The 23,658-nt window shown below is 41.1% G+C and overlaps 1 protein-coding gene and 1 pseudogene across 7 annotated transcripts in view; both read right to left on the reverse strand.

The window, feature by feature from the left end:
* ST3GAL3 (ST3 beta-galactoside alpha-2,3-sialyltransferase 3) overlaps window positions 1–23,658 on the reverse strand; it is a 238,671-nt gene that overhangs the window by 103,548 nt on the left and 111,465 nt on the right. The window lies entirely within an intron of this gene.
* On the reverse strand, window positions 2,951–3,222 carry LOC309828473 (small ribosomal subunit protein eS27-like; annotated as a pseudogene). Its single transcript has one exon. The product of its transcript is annotated as a small ribosomal subunit protein eS27-like (transcript).

Consider the following 23,658-nt stretch of genomic DNA (forward strand, 5'->3'; position numbering starts at 1 on the left):
GGGTCGGCACCGCTGGTTCTAAGCCCTGTGCAGGGAGGGGAAGTCACTGCAGCTCTGAACAAACAGAAAGCTATGACCATTGCCATAAGGCAGGACACTAATTTTGGAATTGGTGATTCAATGTGACCATGGGATTTCTATTACCTCAGAGGTACCAAAAAGTTCTCTGGACCTCCCACACTGAAAACGTCTTATGGGGACAGAGAGACACCAAAGAAAGTGGCTGTGTTTATCCCCTGATGTTTCCTGCATGTTCAACATACCGGTTGCACTAACTTAGGCAAATACGGTGATTCAGCGGTTCACATAACCAAAGCATGGGAAGGGCCAGGGTGCAGAGGGCTTCAGAGATGACTGAAAGTGACTGGAATGCCAGCAGGCCTCCCTCAGTTAGCTTTACTCTCCCTGACTAGCTTTCTTCCTAAGTCAGGACACATAGCCAGTAGCAATTCGCAGGCCATATCTTCAGTTCTGCCACTGAAAAGGGCATGAGACCTGGCATCTCTGCTCCTAATGGCAAAACTCCCAGGGAAGGGCTACAAGTGGTCTAGCTTGCATCAGCTCCTCACCCACTGTCTGAATCACAGTGATCAAGAAGATGGGGTTTGTGAAAAGTTGTCATTCTGACATGACACACCTGGTTAGAAGGAGCATTTACCAGAAGGAGGAATGTGTTGTCCTGAACAAATAAAAGCTTCTGGGAACAGCAAGAAGTCCTTGGAAAACTTAAAGCTAGCCCAATCTCCCAGGTATAATAGGTATACCCACTGTTAAAATGGGCCACAGACTTTTTTTCTCCTGTCCTCGTCCATTCTGCTGTGGGTTTTTTCTTCCTTGGACAATCTCCTCTTTAAATCTTTCTCATAATGCCCTCTGGACCCCATATGCCAATCACCTGGCTTACTTCCCTCTACCTCCTAGCAGACCTGAAGCCTGAAGCCTGACTCTGCCCTGCAACACCTGGCTTTTCCTGTGGCTCTCAATAGGAGGCTGCTTTTTCTCTCAAATGCCAAGCACCTGTGCGTAGTGAGAAGTGAGTGATTATGATGTGCTGTGGTATAGTTTTCACCATTTTTCTTGTGTTTGAGATTCTGGGATCTGTGGGTTTATAGTTTTAATCAAACTTGAAAATATCTTGGCTGTTACTTCCTCAAAACTTTTTCTGCCCTCCCCTCTCTTCTGGGGGCTCCAGTTACACATGTATCAGGCTGCTTGACATCCCAGCACTCACGGACACTCTGTTCATTTGTTTCTAGTAGTTTTTAGATGGTTTCTATTGATATATCTTATAGTTCACTACTTTTTCTTCTGCAGTGTCTAATCTGTCATTTATACATTGAGTATATTTTTCTTCTCAAACACTATTTTTCATATAGATTCTTTTTTATATTTTACATGCCTTCCCTTAACATTCTCATGCTTTCTTCTACCTTCTTGAAGATATGGAATATGTTTTAACATCTTTGCCTACTAATTCTATCATTTGTGTTATCTTTACGCCTGTTTCTATCAACTGATTTTTCTCCTCATATGGGCTGTATTTTCAAGCTTTTCTGAACTACCTGGTCATTCTTTTTTTTTTTTTTATTGAAGTATAGTTGATGTACAATATTATATACAATATAATACAATATAGTGATTCACAATTTTTAAAGGTTATACTTCATTTATAGTTATTATAAAATATTGGCTAAATTCCCTGTGCTGTACAATAATATCATTGTACCTTACTTTATACCTATAGTTTGCACCTCTTAATCCCCTACCCCTATATTGCCCTGCCCCCCTTCCCTCTTCCCTCTGGAAACTGCTAGTTTGTTCTCTATATCTGTGAGTCTGTTTCTTTTTTGTTATATTCACTAGTTTGCTGTTTTTTAGATTCCACATATAAGTGATATCATACAGTATTTGTCTTCTTCTGTCTGACTTATTTCACTTTGCATAATACCCTCCAAGTGCAACATGTTGTTGCAAATGGCAAAATTTCATTCTTTTTTTGTCTTAATTTATTGAAGTATAGTTGATTTACAATATTGTGTTAGTTTCAGGTGTATAGCACCTGAAGTTATACCTATATATTCTTTTTCAGATTATTTTTTCCTTTATATATTATTACAAAATATTGAGTATAGTTTCCTGTAGGTCCTTGTTGGTTAGCTATTTTACATACAGTAGTGTGTATACATTAATCCCAAACTCCTAATTTATCCCTCCCCCTCTTTCCCCTTTGGGTTTGCTTTCTATGTCTGTGGGTCTATTTCTGTTTTGTAATATGTACATTTGTATCTTTTTCTTTTAGATTCCACATTTTGGCATTATCATATGATATTTGTCTTTCTCTGTCTGGCTTACTTCACTTAGTATGATAATCTTTAGGTCCATCCATATTGCTGCAAATGGCATTATTTCATTCTTTTTTATGGCTATGTAATATTCCATTGTATATATGTACCACATCTTTTTTTATCCATTCATCTGTCAATGGACATTTAGGTTGCTTCCATGTCTTGGCTACTGCAATGAACCTTGGGGTGCATGTATCTTTTCCAATTATAATTTTGTCCAGATATATGTCCAGGAGATCACTGGATCATACGGTAACTCTATTTTTAGTTTTTTAAGGAACCTCCATACTGTTTTCCATAGTGGTTGTATCAATTTACATTCCCACCAATAGTGTAGGGGGCTTCCCTTTTCTCCACACCTTCTCCAGCATTTACTAATTGTAGCGTTTTTGATGATAGCCATTCTTACCAATGTGAGGTGATACCTCATTGTGGTTTTGATTTGCATTTCCCTAATAAATAGTGAGGTTGAACCTCTTTTCACATGCCTGTTGACCATCTGCACTTCCTCTTTGGAAAAATGTCTATTTAGGTCTTCTGCACATTTTTTTTTAATCCAAAATGTGTTTATTGGGATGGTTTCCTCTTCATCTTGATTCCAGGGGCTTTTAGTGCTGCTTTCATCTGAAGGAGCATCCTTCTGCAAGCCTTGCTTTTCCTCCTGTAGGCTGGCAGAGGATGGTAGAGCAGCCAACACACAAAACTACTGTTTGTGATGGTTAAACATGGTGGTGATTTTACAGCATCCTGGGCATTTCACATCCATGAAATAGGAATTGGGGCTCTGCACCAGGTGCTTCTTCTTGTGTTTCCTCTTCTCCTCTTCTGGAGAGGGATGAAGGAGATCCTTTGTGAGAGGTATGTTCTCGTGGGGAGGTTGTCACCGTGGGAAAGGCTTCTGTGCATTTTTAAACAACTGGGTTGTTTATGTTGTTTTATGAGCTGTTTATATATTCTGGATATTAATTCCTTATTGGTCATATCATTTGCAAATATTTTCTCCCATTCTGTAGGTTGTCTTTTCATTTTGTTGATGGTTTCCTTTGCTGTGCAAAAGCTTTTAAGTTTTATTAGGTCCCATTTGTTTATTCTTGTTTTTATTTCCTTTGCTTTAGGAGAGGAAAGCAAATATTGAAAAAATATTGCTACAATTTATGTCAAAGAGTGTTCTGCCTACGTTTTCCTCTAGGAGTTTCATAGTATCCAGTCTTACATTTAAGTCTCTAATTCATTTTGAGTTTATTTTTGTATATGGTGTTAGAGAATGTTCTAATTTCACTCTTTTACATGTAGCTGTCCAGTTTTCCCAACACCACTTACTTGAAGAGACTGTCTTTTCTCCATTGTATATCCTTGCCTCCTTTGTTTTAGATTAATTGACCACAAGTGCATGGGTTTATTTTTGGGCTATTCTGTTCCATTGATCTATGTGTCTGTTTTTGTGCCAGGACCATACTGTTTTGATTACTGTAGCTTTCTAGCATAGCCTGAAATCAGAGAGTGTGATTTCTCCAACTCTGTTCTTCTTTCTCAAGATTGTTTTGGCTATTCAGGGTCTTCTGTGTTTCCATACAAATTTTAAAATTATTTGTTCTAGTTCTGTGAAAAATGCCATTGGTATTTTGATAGGGATTGCACTGAATCTGTAGGTTGCCTTGGGTAGTATGGTCATTTTCATAATATTAATTCTTCCAGTTAATTCTTCCAACATGGTATATCTTTCCATCTGTTTGTGTTGTCTTCAGTTTCTTTCATCAGTGTCTTACAGTTTACCAAGCATTATTCCTAGGTATTTTATTCTTTCTGATGTGATAGTAAATGGAATTGTTTCCTTTATTTCTCTCTCTGATAGTTCATTGTTAGTGTATAGAAATGCAGCCTGGAGAGAGGGGGAAGATGACAGAAGAGTAAGACGCAGAGATGACCTTCCTCCCCACAGATACACCAGAAATACATCTACACGAGGAACAACTCCTACAGAACACCTACTGAATGCTGGCAGAAGACCTCACACGTCCCAAAAGGCAAGAAACTCCCCACGTACCTGGGTAGGGCAAAAGAAAAAAGAATAAACAGAGACAAAAGAATAGGGACGGGACCTGCACCAGTGCGAGGGAGCAGTGAAGGAGGAAAGGTTTCCACACACTAGGAAGCCCCTTCGCGGGCAGAGACTGCAGGTGGCGGGAGCGGGGGGGAAGCTTCAGAGCCGCGGAGGAGAGCACAGCAACAGGGGTGCAGAGGGCAAAGCGGAGAGATTCCCGCACAGAGGATCAGTGCCGACCCGCACTCACCAGCCCGAGAGGCTTGTCTGCTCACCTGCCAGGGCAGGCGGGGCTGGGGGCTGAGGCTCGGGCTTTGGTCGGAGCGCAGGGAGAGGGCTGGGGTTGGCGGCCTGAACACAGCCTGCAGGGGGTTAGTGCCCCACGGCTAGCCGGGAGGGAGTCCGGAGAAAAGTCTGGACCTGCCGAAGAGGCAAGAGACTTTTTTTTCCCTCTTTGTTTCCTGGTGCATGAGGAGAGGGGATTAAGAGCACTGCTTAAAGGAGCTCCAGAGATGGGCGTGAGCCGCGGCTAACAGCATGGACCCCAGAGACGGGCATGAGATGCTAAGGCTGCTGCTGCCGCCACCAAGAAGCCTCTGGGCGAGCACAGGTCACTATCCACACCTCCCCTCCCGAGAGCCTGTGCAGCCTGCCACTGCCAGGGTCTCGTGATCCAGGGACAACTTCCCCGGGAGAACGCATGGCGCGCCTCAGGCTGGTGCAACGTCCTGCCAGCCTCTGCCGCCGCAGGCTCGCCCGGCATCCGCACCCCTCCCTCCACCGGGCCTGAGTGCGCCAGAGCCCCCAAGTCAACTGCTCCTTTAACCCCGTCCTGTCTGAGCGAAGAATAGATGCCCTCCAGCGACCTACACGCAGAGGCGGGGCCAAATCCAAAGCTGAACCCCGGGAGCTGTGCGAACAAAGACAAAGGGAAATCTCTCCCAGCAGCCTCAGGAGCAGCGGATTAAATCTCCACAATCAACTTGATGTACCCTGCATCTGTGGAATACCTGAATAGACAACGAATCATCCCAAATTGAGGAGGTGGACTTTGAGAGCAAGATTTATTATTTTTTCCCCTTTTCCTCTTTTTGTGAGTGTCTATGTGTATTCTTCTGTGTGAGATTTTGTCTGTATAGCTTTGCTTTCACCATTTGTCCTAGGGTTCTATCTGTTCGTTTTTTTTTTGTTTTTTTACTTAAAAATTTTTTTCTTCTTATTTTAATAACTTTATTTTATTTTATCTTACTTTATTTTATTTTATCTTCCTCCTCCCTCCCTCCCTCCCTCTCTCTCTCTCTCTCCCTCTCTCTCTCTCTCTCTCTCTCTCCCTCTCTCTCTCTCTCTCTCTCTCTCTTTCTTTCTACTTTTTCTCCCTTTTATACTGAGCCATGTGGATGAAAGGCTCTTGGTACTGCAGCCAGGAGTCAGTGCTGTGCCTCTGAGGTGGGAGAGCCAACTTCAGGACACTGGTCCACAAGAGACCTCCCAGCTCCACATAGTATCAAATGGCGAAAATCTTCCAGAGATCTCCATCTCAGCACCAGCACCCAGCTTCACTCAACGACCAGCAAGCTACAGTGCTGGACACCCTATGCCAAACAACTAGCAAGACAGGAACACAACCCCACCCATTAGCAGAGAGGCTGCCTAAAAGCATAATAAGGCCACAGACACCCCAAAACACACCATCAGACGTGGACCTGCCCACCAGAAAGACAAGATCCAGCCTCATCCACCAGAACACAGGCACTAGTCCCCTCCACCAGGAAGCCTACACAACCCACTGAACCAGCTTTGGCCACTGGGGACAAACACCAAAAACAACAGGAACTACGAACCTGCAGCCTGCAAAAAGGAGACCCCAAACACAGTAAGATAAGCAAAATGAGAAGACAGAAAAACACACAGCAGATGAAGAAGCAATATAAAAACCCACCAGACCTAACAAATGAAGAGAAAATAGGCAGTCTACCCAAAAAAGAATTCAGAATAATGATAGTAAAGATGATCCAAAATCTTGGAAATAGAATAGACAAAATGCAAGAAACATTTAACAAGGACCTAGAAGAACTAAAGATGAAACAAGCAACAATGAACAACACAATAAATGAAATTAAAAATACTCTAGATGGGATCAATAGCAGAATAACTGAGGCAGAAGAATGGATAAATGACCTGGAAGATAAAATAGTGGAAATAACTACTGCAGAGCAGAATAAAGAAAAAAGAGTGAAAAGACTGAGGACAGTCTGAGAGACCTCTGGGACAACATTAACTGCACCAACATTTGAATTATAGGGGTCCCAGAAGAAGAAGAGAAAAAGAAAGGGACTGAGAAAATATTTGAAGAGATTATAGTTGAAAACTTCCCTAATATGGGAAAGGAAATAGTTAATCAAGTCCAGGAAGCACAGGGAGTCCCATACAGGATAAATCCAAGGAGAAACAAGCCAAGACACATATTAATCAAACTGTCAAAAATTAAATACAAAGAAAACATATTAAAAGCAGCAAGGGAAAAACAACAAATAACACACAAGGGAATACCCATAAGGCTAACAGCAGATCTTTCAGCAGAAACTCTTCAAGCCAGAAGGGACTGGTAGGACATATTTAAAGTGATGAAGGAGAAAAACCTGCAACTAAGATTACTCTACCCAGCAAGGATCCCATTCAGATTTGATGGCGAAATTAAAACCTTTACAGACAAGCAAAAGCTGAGAGAGTTCAGCACCACCAAACCAGCTTTACAACAAATGCTAAAGGAACTTCTCTAGGCAAGAAACACAAGAGAAGGAAAAGACTTCCAATAACAAACCCAAAGCAATTAAGAAAATGGGAATAGGAACATACGTATTGATAATTACCTTAAATGTAAATGGATTAAATGCTCCCACCAAAAGACACAGACTGGCTGAATGGATACAAAAACAAGACCCATATACATGCTGTCTACAAGAGACCCACTTCAGACCTAGAGACACATACAGACTGAAAGTAAGGGGATGGAAAAAGATATTCCATGCAAATGGAAACCAAAAGAAAGCTGGAGTAGCAATTCTCATATCACACAAAATAGACTTTAAAATAAAGACTATTACAAGAGACAAAGAAGGACACTACATAATGATCAAGGGATCGATCCAAGAAGAAGATATATCAATTGTAAACATTTATGCACCCAGCATAGGAGCACCTCAATACATAAGGCAAATACTAACAGCCATAAAAGGGGAAATCAACAGTAACACATTCATAGTAGGAGACTTTAACACCCCACTTTCACCAATGGACAGATCATCTAAAATGAAAATAAATAAGGAACCACAAGCTTTAAATGATACATTAAACAAGATGGACTTAATTGATATTTATAGGACATTCCATCCAAAAACAACAGAATACACATTTTTCTCAAGTGCTCATGGAACATTCTCCAGGATAGATCATATCTTGGGTCACAAATCAAGCCTTGGTAAATTTAAGAAAATTGAAATTGTATCAAGTATCTTTTCTGACCACAACACTATGAGACTAGATATCAATTACAGGAAAAGATCTTTAAAATATACAAACACATGGAGGCTAAACAATACACTACTTAATAACGAAGTGATCACTGAAGAAATCAAAGAGGAAATCAAAAAATACCTAGAAACAAATGACAATGGAGACATGACAATCCAAAACCTATGGGATGCAGCAAAAGCAGTTCTAAGTGGGAAGTTTATAGCAATACAATCCTACCTTAAGAAACAGGAAACATCTCGAATAAACAACCTAAACTTCCACCAAAAGAAATTAGAAAAAGAAGAACAAAAAAACCCCAAAGTTAGCAGAAGGAAAGAAATCATAAAGATCAGAGCAGAAATAAATGAAAAAGAAATGAAGGAAACAATAGCAAAGATCAATAAAACTAAAAGCTGGTTCTTTAAGAAGATAAACAAAATTGATAAACCATTAGCCAGACTCATCAAGAAAAAAAGGGAGAAGACGCAAATCAATAGAATTAGAAATGAAAAACGAGAAGTAACAACTGACACTGCAGAAATACAAAAGATCATGAGAGATTACTACAAGCAACTCTATGCCAATAAAATGGACAACCTGGAAGAAATGGACAAATTCTTAGAAATGCACAACCTGCCAAGACTGAATCAGGAAGAAATAGAAAATATGAACAGACCAATCACAAGCACTGAAATGGAAACTGTGATTAAAAATCTTCCAACAAACAAAAGTCCAGAACCAGATGGCTTCACAGGCGAATTCTATCAAACATTTAGAGAAGAGCTAACACCTATCCTTCTCAAACTCTTCTAAAATATAGCAGAGGGAGGAACACTCCCAAACTCATTGTACGAGGTCACTATCACCCTGATACCAAAACTAGACAAGGAAGTCACAAAGAAAGAAAACTACAGGCCAATATCACTGATGAACATAGATGCAAAAATCCTCAACAAATTACTAGCAAACAGAATCCAACAGCACATTAAAAGGATCATACACCATGATCAAGTGGGGTTTATTCCAGGAATGCAAGGATTCTTCAATATACGCAAATCAATCAACGTGATACACCATATTAACAAATTGAAGGAGAAAAACCATATGATCATCTCAATAGATGCAGAGAAAGCTTTTGACAAAATTCAACACCCATTTATGATAAAAACCCTGCAGAAAGTAGGCATAGAGGGAACTTTCCTCAACATAATAAAGGCCATATATGAAAAACTCACAGCCAACATCGTCCTCAATGGTGAAAAACTGAAAGCATTTCCACTAAGATCAGGAACAAGACAAGGTTACACACTCTCACCACTCTTATTCTACCTAGTTTTGGAAGTTTTAGCCACAGCAATCAGAGAAGAAAAGGAAATAAAAGTAATCCAAATCGGAAAAGAAGAAGTAAAGCTGTCACTCTTTGCAGATGACATGATACTATACATAGAGAATCCTAAAGATGCCACCAGAAACCTACTAGAGCTAATCAATGAATTTGGTAAAGTAGCAGGATAAAAAATGAATGCACAGAAATCTCTGGCATTCCTATACACTAATGATGAAAAATCTGAAAGTGAAATCAAGAAAACACTCCTATTTACCACTGCCACAAAAAGAATAAAATATCTAGGAATAAACCTACCTAAGGAGACAAAAGACCTGTATGCAGAAAATTATAAGACACTGATAAAAGAAATTAAAGATGATACAAATAGATGGAGAGATATACCATGTTCTTGGATTGGAAGAATCAACATTATGAAAATGACTCTACTACCCAAAGCAATCTACAGATTCAATGCAATCCCTATCAAACTACCACTGGAATTTTTCACAGACCTAGAACAAAAAAATTCACAATTTGTATGGAAACACAAAAGACCCCGAATAGCCAAAGTAATCTTGAGAACAAAAAACGGAGCTGGAGGAATCAGGCTCCCTTACTTCAGACTATAGTACAAAGCTACAGTAATTAAGACAGTATGGTACTGGCACAAAAACAGAAATATAGATCAATGGAACAGGATAGAAAGCCCAGAGATAAACCCACACACATATGGTCACCTTATCTTTGATAAAGGAGGCAGGAATGTACAATGGAGAAAGGACAGCCTCTTCAATAAGTGGTGCTGGGAAAACTGGACAGGTGCATGTAAAAGTATGAGATTAGAACACTCCCTAACACCATACACAAAAATAAGCTCAAAAGGGTTTAAAGACCTAAATGTAAGGCCAGAAACTATCAAACTCTTAGAGGAAAACATAGGCAGAACACTTTATGACATAAATCACAGCAAGATCCTTTTTGACCCTCCTCCTAGAGAAATGGAAATAAAAACAAAAATAAATAAATGGGACCTAATGAAACTTCAAAGCTTTTGCACAGCAAAGGAAACCATAAACAAGACCAAAAGACAACCCTCAGAATGGGAGAAAATATTTGCAAATGAAGCAACTGACAAAGGATTCATCTCCAAAATTTACAAGCAGCTCTTGCAGCTCAATAACAAAAAAACAAACAACCCAATCCAAAACTGGGCAGAAGACCTAAATAGACATTTCTCCAAAGAAGATATACAGATTGCCAACAAACACATGAAAGAATGCTCAACATCACTAATCATTAGAGAAATGCAAATCAAAACTACAATGAGATATCACCTCACACCAGTCAGAATGGGCATCATCAAAAAATCTAGAAACAATAAATGCTGGAGAGGGTGTGGAGAAAAGGGAACACTCTTGCACTGCTGGTGGGAATGTGAATTGGTACAGCCACTATGGAGAACAGTATGGAGGTTCCTTAAAAAACTACAAATAGAACTACCATATGACCCAGCAATCCCACTACCGGGCATATACCCTGAGAAAACCATAATTCAAAAAGAGTCATGTACCAAAATGTTCATTGCAGCTCTATTTACAATAGCCAGGAGATGGAAACAACCTAAGTGTCCATCATCAGATGAATGGATAAAGAAGATGTGCCACATATATACAATGGAATATTACTCAGCCATAAAAAGAAACGAAATTGAGTTATTTGTAGTGAGGTGGATGGACCTAGAGTCTGTCATACAGAATGAAGTAAGTCAGAAAGAGAAAGCAAATACCATATGCTAACACATATATATGGAATCTAAGAAAAAAAAATGTCATGAAGAACCTAGGTGTAAGACGGGAATAAAGGCACAGACCTACTAGAGAATGGACTTGAGGATATGGGGAGGGGGAAGGGTAAGGTGTGACAAAGTGAGAGAGTGGCATGGACATACATACACTACCAAATGTAAAATAGATAGCTAGTGGGAAGCAGCCGCATAGCACAGGGAGATCAGCTCGGTGCTTTGTGACCACCTGGATGGGTGGGATAGGGAGGGTGGGAGGGAGGGAGACGCAAGAGGGAGGAGATATGGGAACATATGTATATGTATAACTGATTCACTTTGTTATAAAGCAGAAACTAACACACCATTGTAAAGCGATTATACTCCAATAAAGATGTAAAAAAAAAAAAAAAAAAGAAAGGCAACCTGGTCATTCTTGATTGGATGTCAACCATGTGAATTTTACCTTGTTGGATGCAGAATATTTGTGCATTCCTTAAGTATTTTTGAGGCGCTGTTTAATTACTTAGAAACAGTTTGATCCTTTCAACGTTTGCTTTTAAGCTTTGCAGGGCTGGGGTTAGAGGCAAAAGTGGACTTTAGTCTAGGGCTAATTTGCACCATTACTAATTTTGCCCCACTGCTAAGGCAATACCCTTCTAAGTACGCTATGTGATGCCTCATGTATTATGACATTTCCCCATTATTCCCAGCCCTGTGTGAGCTACAGAGAGGACTCTTCCTGCTCCTGTTCAGTGCTTCCTTCCTTGGCCTCCCGTCGTTTCCTCACACACGTGCTTTGATCAGCTGAGGAGTCCAAGCAGTCTTCAGCAGATCGCCAGTGCTCTCTCTGTGTGCAGCTCTCTCCTCTCTGGCACTCTGCCCATGAATTCTGGCTGCCTTGGTCTCCTCAAATTTTCAACTCTGTTTCCTCTTAGGAAGACTCTTAGGTTCTGTTTGGGTTCTTCGTCCCTGTGCTGTGGTCTGGAAATCTCATTTGTTTCCCTTCTTTCAAAGACCAGGGTCCTGGGCTACCTATTGTTCAATGTCTGAAGAAACTTTTTTTTTTTTTCATATATTTTGTCTAGTTTTCAGTTGTTTCTCCTCCTTCCTTCACTTTTTCCCTATCTGGGAAAAGTCTATCTGGTCTAGACTTCACCTTGCTTAACTATTCAGTTTAGCTGGCCCAATAATCTTTCCATTGCACCCGAACCAAACCTCTCATTCCTGCTCAACCCTCTCTAGAGAGCCTGAGCTCCAGACTTGTGTATGCAGCTGACATCTCCACTTTGACATCCTATAGTTACCTGAAACTCAGGCTGCCTCACACAGAGTTCATTTTCACCACCCTTACACGTGTACAACCTCCTCCTGTATTCCCTACCTTAATGAACGGTACCACTTTTCACCCAGCTGCCCAAGCTGGAGACCTGAGAGAACTCCTTGATCCGTGCTTCTCTCTTATTTCATTTAATTAAATACCATGTCCTTTTAATTTCGTCTTCTACATGGATCTCAAGTCCACTGACTTTTCTCCATTTCTACCATTCTTGATTAAGCCAGCTTCACTTCTCACCTCAGTTACTATTAACAGCCTCCTACCAGGTTTCCCTGCGTCCTGTCTTGTCCCTTTCTAATGGATTCTCCACGATGTAACTAGAGCAATCTTCCTATAAGATAAATATGATTATGTCATAACTCTGCTTAAAACATTCAAACGGCCTCTACTGTTCTCAGAATAAATGCCAGTCTCTTAGCTTACAAGGGCCTTCATGATCTGGCCTACAGTGACCACCCTAAGTTCACCCTTTGACTCCCTGCCTCACCCGACCCTGCCCCTGCCATGTTCTATGCTCCAGCCAGACTGAGCTATGTTATGTTCCTCCAAAGTACCTTATCACTTCCAGGCCTTCATGCCTGCTCTTCCCTTCACGTAAAGTACCATTCCCAACCCCTTTTCACATTGGTTATTTCCTACACATGGCCCCTAAATGACCCACAGTCACCTCAAACTCAAAATGCTATAAATCAGACTTATCTTCACCCCGTTCCCTGCCCTCCCCACAGCCTGTTTTGTTTCTTTGGTAACGGCATCACCATTCAGTCCCCCAAGAATGAAGTTTTTGGTGTGCCCTATTTCTCTCATTTCTAAATACAGATCCTCCCTCTACCATGGTCACTGCTTCTGCTGGAGTCTTCACTGTTGCTGAGGCCATGCAGCAACCACGTAATCTGTCTCTACCTGTCCCCCCGGTCCCATCTTCTGCCACCCCTTTCAGGCAGCCTTCATGCCCGAGACCTACTGCAGATGATGTTCCCTCAATCTATAATGCTCTCACTCCCCTTGTTAACTTGGTAAATTCCCACTCGTCCTTCAAGATATAGCTGTCACCAAAGCTAAAAGTAACAGACATTGTTGTAGTGCCATAAGGACCTTCATGATTCGGCCTTTACCTACCTTTCCGGCTCTATCTTGTACTGTCTTCTCTCTTGGGCACTGTGCTCTGGCCATTCTGGCCGTCTCTCAGTTCCTTCAATGAGCCATGAATTCTCTCAACATACGCCTTTTTCTTAGAAGCAGTTTTTTCTGCCTGAAACATGTCCTCCTCTCTTTATGTGGTTAGTTCCTGCTCATTTTTAAGGCCCTAGTTCAAATGTACTCTTTTGGAAGAGCATGCCTTGACCCTCCTGTCTGGCTTGTGCCCCTCCTACATGCTCCTTTCACACAGTGTCTTACTTGCCCTCATAGCAATTACTCTATTATACAAATGTAATTATACATTTAGCAGACTATTTGACTGGTGGCTCTCCTCCACAGACTAAAAGTTCTAAGGCTTCGTCACCTAACACTGTGCTTGGCATGATACATGAGTGATGAATGACAACCCCTACTCTGATCTAAACTGTTAGCCTAAGTGTCCCCTTATCTGTGCTCTCCACCAAACTTGTAGAACTTAATGCAGTGCTGCTTATTTGCTCAGGAGTCTGTAGTGCACATCTGTTGTTTCTGTCCTCTTTTAGAAAGAAGCCCCTTGAATTTCTTTCAGGGAACTACCCTTCTCCCATTGCAGACAAGTGGTCAGACTATCAATGGGATGTGCCTTTCCAAAGTGTGGATACTTGACAAAAGCTAGGTTGGTTGGACTCTTTCTCTTGCAAGCTGAGTGACACCAGGGAGAAAAACAGCATGCTGAAGAGATGGAACAGTTGCTTCAGTCTAGATTCCCGGCACTGCCCTTAATGTGTTTTCTGAGGGCCGGTGGTTTGGTTTTTCATTTGATTCTGTGGGTTCCCATGTCCTTCTGGTATATTTCTTTTCCTTTTAAGTCAGTCAGGGTCAGTTTCTGTTGCTTACAATAAATAATCCTAACTGTATGTACCTGTATCTCTAGCACCTAATACAGGGTCTGGCATAGTTGGTGCTCCATACATATGCTGAATGAATGGAAGAATGAACGTGACCAAATGACCAAGAGAATCTAGTGAGGAGCCCTAAGACCTGATTCTTTGTCTTCCTCCACCTCTTGCTGCCTCTCCCAGCCACTAGCCCAACCACCTTTTAAGGTGGTGCTTCTCTTGCTCTGGGCATTCTTGGTTCCCAGCCCATCCAGCTGATTACATCAAAGTCACCTGCCTATGGAGAGCCTGCCCTGGCTCTTCTTAGGCACTCTTCCTTAATTTCAGTTTCTGGCTTTTACTTTGGGGTTCCTTTTTGATGACTCCAAATTTGTCAGGGTAATTTTCTCCTGTCATTTATAAAAGCCTAAAATTTAACCTTCTCCACAAAGACTTCTGGAGGCTCCTGAGTAACACATTACTGCCCCATCTCCAACCCAGCCAGGGATCATATCTGACAAGCATTCTATTCTCACATTCACAAGCGGTTACTGAATATGCCACATATTCCTAAGATGTTACTGTGCACAGTCCCTCACAGAGTTCTCTGACTAGCAGGAAAGCTTAAGTATAATCTTTAGGAAATATAAACCAGAATAGAAAGCGATCAGGAAGTCATAGGCATAATGCTCTGGATATACAGCAGCAGAGCTTCTTACTGTGGGGTTTGGGCAAGGTTGCAGATCCCAGAGCATCTCACTGTATACCAATGTGTTCTTGAAGTAGCATGTGAGTTCAGCTTATACAACGGAAATGTTACTTTGCGTGTACCAACTCTACAGGGACAATTCATCTCTGGGGAAGCTGGCAGTAAAGCCCAGGTCTCACCGGCAGTCCACTCACCGCAAATCTGTAATAAGAAAGGCCCTGGATACACAAAAATAAACTCAAAATGGATTAAAGACCTAAATGTAAGACCAGACACTATTAAAACACTTAAGAGGAAAACATAGGCAGAACACTCTTTGACATAAACCACAGGAACATCTTTTTAAACCACCTCCTAGCATAAGGAAAATTAAAACAAAAATAAACAAATGGGGGACAATCCTGCAGCCTGTGGAATGAAAACCACATTCACAGATAGCCAGAATGAAAAGGCAGAGGACTATATACCAGATGAAGGAACAAGATAAAACCCCAGAAAAACAACTAAATGAAGTGGAGATAGGCAACCTACCAAAAAAGAATTCAGAATAATGATAAGGAAGATGATCCAGGACCTCAGAGAAAGAATGGAGGCAAAGATAGAGAATATGCAAGAAATGTTTAACAAAGACCTAGAGAATTAAAGAACAAACAGAGATGAACAATACAATCACTGAAATGAAAACTACATTAGAAGGAATCAATAGCAGAATAACTGAGGCAGAAAAACAGATAAGTGATCTGAAAGACAGAATGGTGGAATTCACTGACATGGAACAGAATAAAGAAAAAGGAATGAAAAGAAATGAAGACAGCCTAAGAGACTTCTGGGACAACATTAAACCAACGACATTCACATTTTAGGGGTACCAGAAGGAGGAGAGAGAGAGAAAGGACCCAAGAAAATATTTGAAGACATTATAGTTGAAAACTTCTCTAACATGGGCAAGGAAATAGCCACCCAAGTCCAGGAAGTGCAGAGAGTCCCAGGCAGGATAAACCCAAGGAGAAACATGCCAAGACACACAGTAATCAAACTGACAAAAATTAAAGACAAAGAAAAATTATTGAAAGCAACAAGGTAAAAACAACAAATAACATATAAGGGAACTCCCATAAGGTTAACAGCTGATTTTTCAGCAGAAACTCTATAAGCCAGAAGGGAGTGGCACGATATATTTAAAGTGATAAAAGGGAAGAACCTACAACCAAGATTACTCTACCTGGCAAGGATCTCATTCACATTTGACAGAGAAATCAAAATCTTTACAGACAAGCAAAAGCTAAGAGAATTCAGCACCACCAAACCAGCTCTACAACAAATGCTAAAGAAACTTCTCTAAGTGGGAAACACAAGAGAAGAAAAGGACCTACAAAAACAAACCCAAAACAATTAAGAAAATGGTAATAGGAACATACATATTAATAATTACCTTAATTATGAATGGATTAAATGCTCCAACCAAAAGACACAAGCTCACTGAATGGATGTAAAAACAAGACCCATCAAGAGACCCACTTCAGACCTAGGGACACATACAGACTGAAAGTGAGGGGATGGAAAAAGATATTCCATGCAAATGCAAATCAAAAGAAAGCTGGAGTAGCAATACTCATATCAGATAAAATAGACTTTAAAATAAAGAATGTTACAAGAGACAAGGAAGGACACTACATAATGATCAAGGGATCAATCCAAGAAGAAGATATAACAATTATAAATATATATGTACCCAACATAGGAGCATCTCAATACGTAAGGCAAATGCTAACAGCTATAAAAGAGGAAATTGACAGTAACACAATAATAGTGGGGGGCTTTAACACTTCACTTACACCAATGGACAGATCATCCAGACAGAAAATTAATAAGGAAATGCAAGCTTTAAATGATACAATAGACCAGACATATTTAATTGATATTTACAGGACATTCCATCTGAAAACAGCAGATTACACTTTCTTCTCAAGTGCACACAGAACCTTCTCCAGGATAGATCACATCTTGGGTCACAAATCAAGCCTCAGTAAATTTAAGAAAATTGGAATCATATCAAGCATCTTTTGTGACCACAATGCTACGAGATTAGAAATAAATTACAGGGAAATAAATGTAAAAAACACAAACACATGGAGGCTAAACAATACATTACTAAATAACCAAGAGATCACTGAAGAAATCAAAGAGGAAATCAAAAATTACCTAGAGGCAAATGACAACGAAAACACAAGTATCCAAAACCTATGGGATGCAGCAAAAGCAGTTCTAAGAGGGAAGTTTATAGTAATATAATCCTGCCTCAAGAAACAAGAAAAATCTCAAATAAACAATCTAACCTTACACCTAAAGGAACTAGAGAAAGAAGAACCAACAAAACCCAAAGTTAGTAGGAGGAAAGAAATCATAAAGATCAGAGCAGAAATAAATGAAATAGAAACAAAGAAAACAATAGCAAAGATAAAGAAAACTAAAAGCTGTTTCTCTGAGAAGATAAACAAAATTGATAAATCTTTAGCCAAATTCATCAAGAAAAAAGAGGAAGAGGACTCAAATCAATAAAATTAGAAATGAAAAAGGAGAAGTTACAACAGACACCGCAGAAATACAAAGCATCATAAGAGACTACTACAAGCAACTCTATGCCAATAAAATGGACAACCTGGAAGAAATGGACATGGACTTCCCTGATGGTGCAGTGGTTAAGAATCTGCCTGCCAATGCAGGGAACACAGGTTCAAGCCCTGGTCTGGGAAGATCCCACATGCCACGGAACAGCTAAGCCCGTGCGCCACAACTACTGAAGCCTGCACTCCACAGCTACTGAAGCCTGTGCGCCTAGAACCTGAGCTCCGCAACAAGAGAAGCCACTGCAGTGAGAAGTGTGCGCACTGCAACGGAGAGTAGCCCCCACTCACCACAACTAGAGAAAGCCTGCGCGCAGCAATGAAGACCCAACTCAGCCAAAAAAGAAAAAAGAAATGGACAAATTCTTAGAAAGGTATAACCTTCCAAGACTGAACCAGGAAGAAGAGAAAATATGAACAGACCAATCACAAGTAATGAAACTGAAACTGTGATTGAAAATCTTCCAACAAACAAAAGTTCAGGACCAGATGGCTTCACAGGTGAATTCTATCAAACATTTAGAGAAGAGCTAATACCCATCCTTCTCAAACTCTTCCAAAAAACTGCAGAGGAAGGAACACTCGCAAACTCATTCTACGAGGCCACCATCACCCTGATACCAAAACCAACAAAGATACTACAAAAAAAGAAAATTACAGACCAATATCAGTGATGAATATAGATGCAAAAATCCTCAACAAAATACTAGCAAACAGAATCCAACAACACATTAAAAGGATCATACACCACGATCAAGTGGGATTTATCCCAGGGATGCAAGGATTCTTCAGTATATGCAAATCAATCAATGTGATACACCATATTAACAAATTGAAGGATAAAAATCAGATGATCATCTCAATAGATGCAGAAAAAGCTTTTGACAAAATTCAACACCCATTTATGGACAACTGATGGGAACATGCTGTATAGCACAGGGAAGTCACCTAGTGCACTGTGGTAACCTAAATGAGAGGGAAGTCCAAAAGGGAGGGGATATCTGTATGTGTATGGCTGATACATTTTGTTGTGCAGTGCAGGCTAACACAACATTGTAAAGCAACCATACTCCAAAAATTAACTAAAAATTAACTAAAAAAAAAAAAAAAGAAGATCCGGGGACTCTCAAGTCACCAGGCACAATGTGCACTGATGTATATGTACAGCTCTCCTGGCACCTGAAGGTACTCTCCTCCCAGGTGTCAGAGCAGCAAGACCACAGCTGCACAGTGAAGGGGAGATGTTTAGTCTGGTGGTTTAGGCTCCCTGCCTCAGCCAGGCTGGAAAGCCCTGACCAAGGAGCACATGTGTGTCCCCTGCCTGGCTCAAGGTGGGAAGTGGCATGCATGATGCAAATCTCTGCTCTTCTCCTCCACACGTGTACCACGCCAGACCTGTGAATGCATAAAGTGCCTGTTCCGATGCTGACTGTCTTTGAAACTAACCATTAACTTTTCCACTGGCATTTCAAAGGAAGAAGTTGGTGTTCTGAACTCATAGAGACTCCTGGAAGGTTCAGAAACTGGACATAAACAAAAGGAGGCCATGCACTAAAGTGTGTATGCACCTAATAATGTCTCTGTATCAGGCAAAATTAACAGAATTACAAGGAGAAATATACAATGGGTCTCCTGTCATTATAACGGGAACCTTACAGACCACTGAAGAATCAGGCTCACAGAATCAGTTGAGAAATCAGAAGATTTGAACAGAACAGTGAATAAATTTTGAACTAGCTGATACACAGAGTACCTTACACCTGACAAGTGGAGAATGCACATTCTTTTTAAGTATATTTGGAACCTTTATGAAAACTGACCACCTGAGAGGCATAAACCCTGAGATAAAAACTAACACACATTGAAAGAAGCTCAAGTTTTTAACTTAAAAACTTAAAAATATTTATTTTTATATTATAGCAATTCAACATTTAATACATTCCACAACACTTTGTATTTCATTTTGCTCATCATGATTCTATAACGTAAAGAAAATTTTAAATGTTTTCACAATGCCCTGATTAAATAACCCTGAGTCCCCTCCTTTTATCTTAGCAGGGTGTACAAGTGTTATCACTTTCTACTTATGCTCTCATGTTTAAACAGCTGGGGGTTCTGACTCCACAGTGATATCCTATTCTAGGATGAAGGGGGAGCTCCCCGAGAGAAAGTGTCCTACTCCAGCTCCACTCTTAGGCCACTGAGCCCTGAAATGGACTTTCAGGGAATATAGGTGCACATCATGAACCAATTGTGCGATTGGCCCTTTCAGTCCCCGGTGACCCACCTCCTTTGGTCATTGTAAAGAGCCACCACAAATTCCCATGGGCTGTCGCTGTGCTTTGCACAAAGCAGATGCCTATGAAATAACTGCTGCCGATGACAACAATGAATATTTCCCAGGAAGACCAGTTTGAGAAACATGATTGAAGTAGATAAAGTTTAGTATATGGGAAAAAACATGGACTTTATTCTATCAGGAAACTGCAGCGCTTCATATTAAAACGCACAAAAGCCAGAAAAGCAGGATAGGCCATTAGGCAAGAAAACTCCAAGCATATAAGAGAAGAAGCTCTGCTTCTTTAAAGGGGTCTTTGGCTCCAACCTCTGAGATATGATGAATTGCTAAGTGCATAGGGCATAGGGATAAATGGAATGAGGACCTATCCTAACCAAAATAGATCCCTCTCTTCTAAAGAAAAGGCACTGTACAGCCTCGAATAAAAGTCATGGGCTATATTAAACATAAGTAATATATATCCTGGCTTGGGTTGGACGAAGTTGGCAACAGTTGCAAACGGACATGCCGGACAAAGGGAAGAACTGAGGGAACTACTATTTATTGAGCAACTACTGGGAATTCATGCTGCTCTCAGTACTTTCACCTACACTCTCAGTTTAACCCTTACAACCCTTATGAGGTGGGTATTTTCTCCATTTTACAGAGGAGGAAACAGAGTCTTAGAGAGGGGAAATAATGTGTTCAAGATCCCCAGGCAGCACGTGGACCAGCTGGGTGCGGTTGAACCAACCCAGGTCTGGCTCTGCAGCTTCTTTTCTTTACATTACTCTACACTGACTCTCAAAGGAAAACAAGGAAAGCAGACCCCCTCATATTAGGAGAGCTGCCATGAGAGCAATGATCTACCCTTACCTCCCAGCCCCTGCCCCAGGGTGGTGTCAAAAGGCCTAGCCATGCCCACACATGAACCATGGGCGTCCACAGAGACCCAAGAGGGGCTGGCCAAAGTGCAAACAGCTCCCACATCATCTTGAGTCAGGAAAATAAATTATCACATAGGATCAGTTAATCAAAGACAAACTAAAATAGGAAAAGCAGTTTTATAAAATAAACACAGAAAAATTCACTGACCTGGACTAAATTAACTGACCCAGTAAAATAACTTAGAAGTTCACAAACTGAAATCCAGTCTCAAATGGGTGTACATTGGTGTGGGGGGAGGAGAGAGGCCTAGTGAGGAGGTCCTGATAAGACGAGGTGCCCTGTGACTATGCGCCCTCCACCCAAGCACAGCACAGCTGTGACGGTACTGGGGGCCAACGGAGTGTCGAACCTCCATTGGTAGGTGGAAGCCCCATCCCAATGCAAGCAAAGAGGTCATGCACCATTCCCCTTCTATCCTGGGAAGAAAAGAAGATGTCTAGAGCTGGGCATACAGTAAATTCAGTTCTATTCATGGTATCAGGTATGTCCAGACCAATCTAAAAATATTTAGATTCCTTGGGATTTTTCTATGTAGGCAATCATGTCACCTATGAAGACGGTTAGTTCTATTTCTTCCTTTCCCGTCTGTATTCTTTTTATTTCCTTTTCTTCTTACTGCACTGGCTAGGACTTTCAGGAGTGGTTTCTTGATCTTAGGGGGAGAGCAGTCTTTTACCATTAAGTATGATGTTTGCTGTAGGTTTTTTGTAGATGCCCTATATCAGATTGAAAAAGTCCCCTTCTAAGTTTGCTGAAAACTTTTATCATGAGTAGATGTTGAATTGTATCAAATGCTTTATCAATTGCCATGACCATGTAGTTTTTCTTCTGTAGACAGTTAATAGGGTAGATTACACTGATTGATTTTTGAATGTTGAGCCAGCCTTCCATTCCCAGAATAAAGCCTACGTGGGCACCAAGTTTGGGAAGTTTAAGCCATTATTTTTTCAAACACTTCTTCTGTACCGCACTCCTTCTCTCCTTCTGGGACTCCAATGACACAGATGATAAACCTTCCAGTATTGTCCCATAAGTCACTGAGACTTCGTTCAGCTTCTTTAATCTTTTCTCTTCGTTGTTCAGATTGGATAGTTTCTATTGCTTTATTTTCGAGTTTACTGATTCTTTCCTCTGTCATCTCCATTTTGTGATTGAGCCCATGCAGCAGAGTTTTTTAATTTTCCATTATCGTATCTTTTTTCTTGTATCTCCATTTGGTTTATATATACATATATGGTTCACAGGGTTATTTTTTGGCTAACACATTCTATCTTTCCATTCATGTCAACAATGTTTACCCTTACTTTTGGGGGCATTTTTTTTTAACAGCTTACTTACTAGATTACCAGTTTGTTATGAAAGGATTCAACTCAGCAACAGCCAGATGGAAGAGGTGGGGAAAGGGGGCCAGGAGCTTTTTTATAAAAGCTACTTTAAAGTCTGTCAGATTATTACAACATCTGTGTCATCTCAGCATCGGCATCTATTTATTTATTTAATTTATTTATTGTTGGCTGTGTTGGGTCCTCATTGCTGCACATGGGCTTTCTCTAGTTATGGCGAGCAGGAGTTACTCTTCGTTGCAGTGCGCGGGCTTCTCATTGTGGTGGCTTCTCTCGTTGCAAAGCACAGGCTCTAGGTGCGTGGGCTTCAGGAGCTGTGGCACGTGAGCTCAGTAGTTGTGGCTTGCGGGCTCTAGAGTGCAGGCTCAGTAGTTGTGGTGCACGGGCTTAGTTGTTCTATGGCATGTGGGATCTTCCCGGACCAGGGCTCGAACACATGTCCCCTGCACTAGCAGGCGGATTCTGAACCACTGCACCACCAAGGAAGCCCTGACATCGGCATCCTCTGATTGCCTCTCCCAGGCAAGTTGCGATTTTCCAAGTTCTTCATGTGATAATTAATTTTAGATTGTATCCTCTATATTTTGAATATTATGTCATGAAACTTTAGGTCTTATTTAAATTCAGTGGAGAATGTTGATATTTTTGTTTTACCAGACAATCAGGCAGGTTGGATTTAGTTGGCAAGTTCTGACCAGCCTTCTTTTGAGTTGTGGTTTCAATGCCAGTTCCATTTTCAAAGCCTGTTCAGGTGTGTACCACGAAGTGTCCAGTCTGGGACTCAGGTGGTGGTCTCTCCCTTAGTTGTTCTCAAAGTCTTTGGTGTGTTGGTTAGAATCAGATGCACACATGCACAGCTCAGGGCTAGCCCAGAAGTTCATACACAACTTTATGGAGTCATTTTCCTGAGCTCCTTCCTTTCTGCTCTCCTTGTACTTTCCAGTTCATTGGTCCTCCCCTTTTTGGTTCTCCGGCCAGAAATCTGGGGTTTCAGTTACACTTTCTGCCACACATTTCCTGAACTGTACCCAAATCTGGGACCAAGCAGCAGGAAGGCAGAGAGAGAAAAAAGCAACTGGATTTCACCCCACCCCCTTGGGATTACAGAGAGGAAGATTTGATCAAAGAAGGTTTCCCTTCCTCAGCTTTAGGTGCTTGAAGGCCCCACTGCTGCTACTGGGCACTGCCACCACCACCACCGAGGGGACTGCCTGGGGACTAGGGCATGAGAAAACAGAGAAAAACAACCCTCGGGATTTCCCATCCCTGTCTGAGCCTTAGAGCCCCTTTCCCAACCAGACTCTAGCCATAACCAGAGGTCTTCTGGAATTCTCTCCATTTGTGCCCTTATGTCCACTCTGTTTGTGCCCGGATTTTGGGCTGTCTCGAGTCCAGGACATGGGATACCAGAGGA

Source organism: Grampus griseus, assembly GCF_964374135.1.
Source record: "Grampus griseus genome assembly, chromosome: 1".
Classification (NCBI taxonomy): domain Eukaryota; kingdom Metazoa; phylum Chordata; class Mammalia; order Artiodactyla; family Delphinidae; genus Grampus; species Grampus griseus.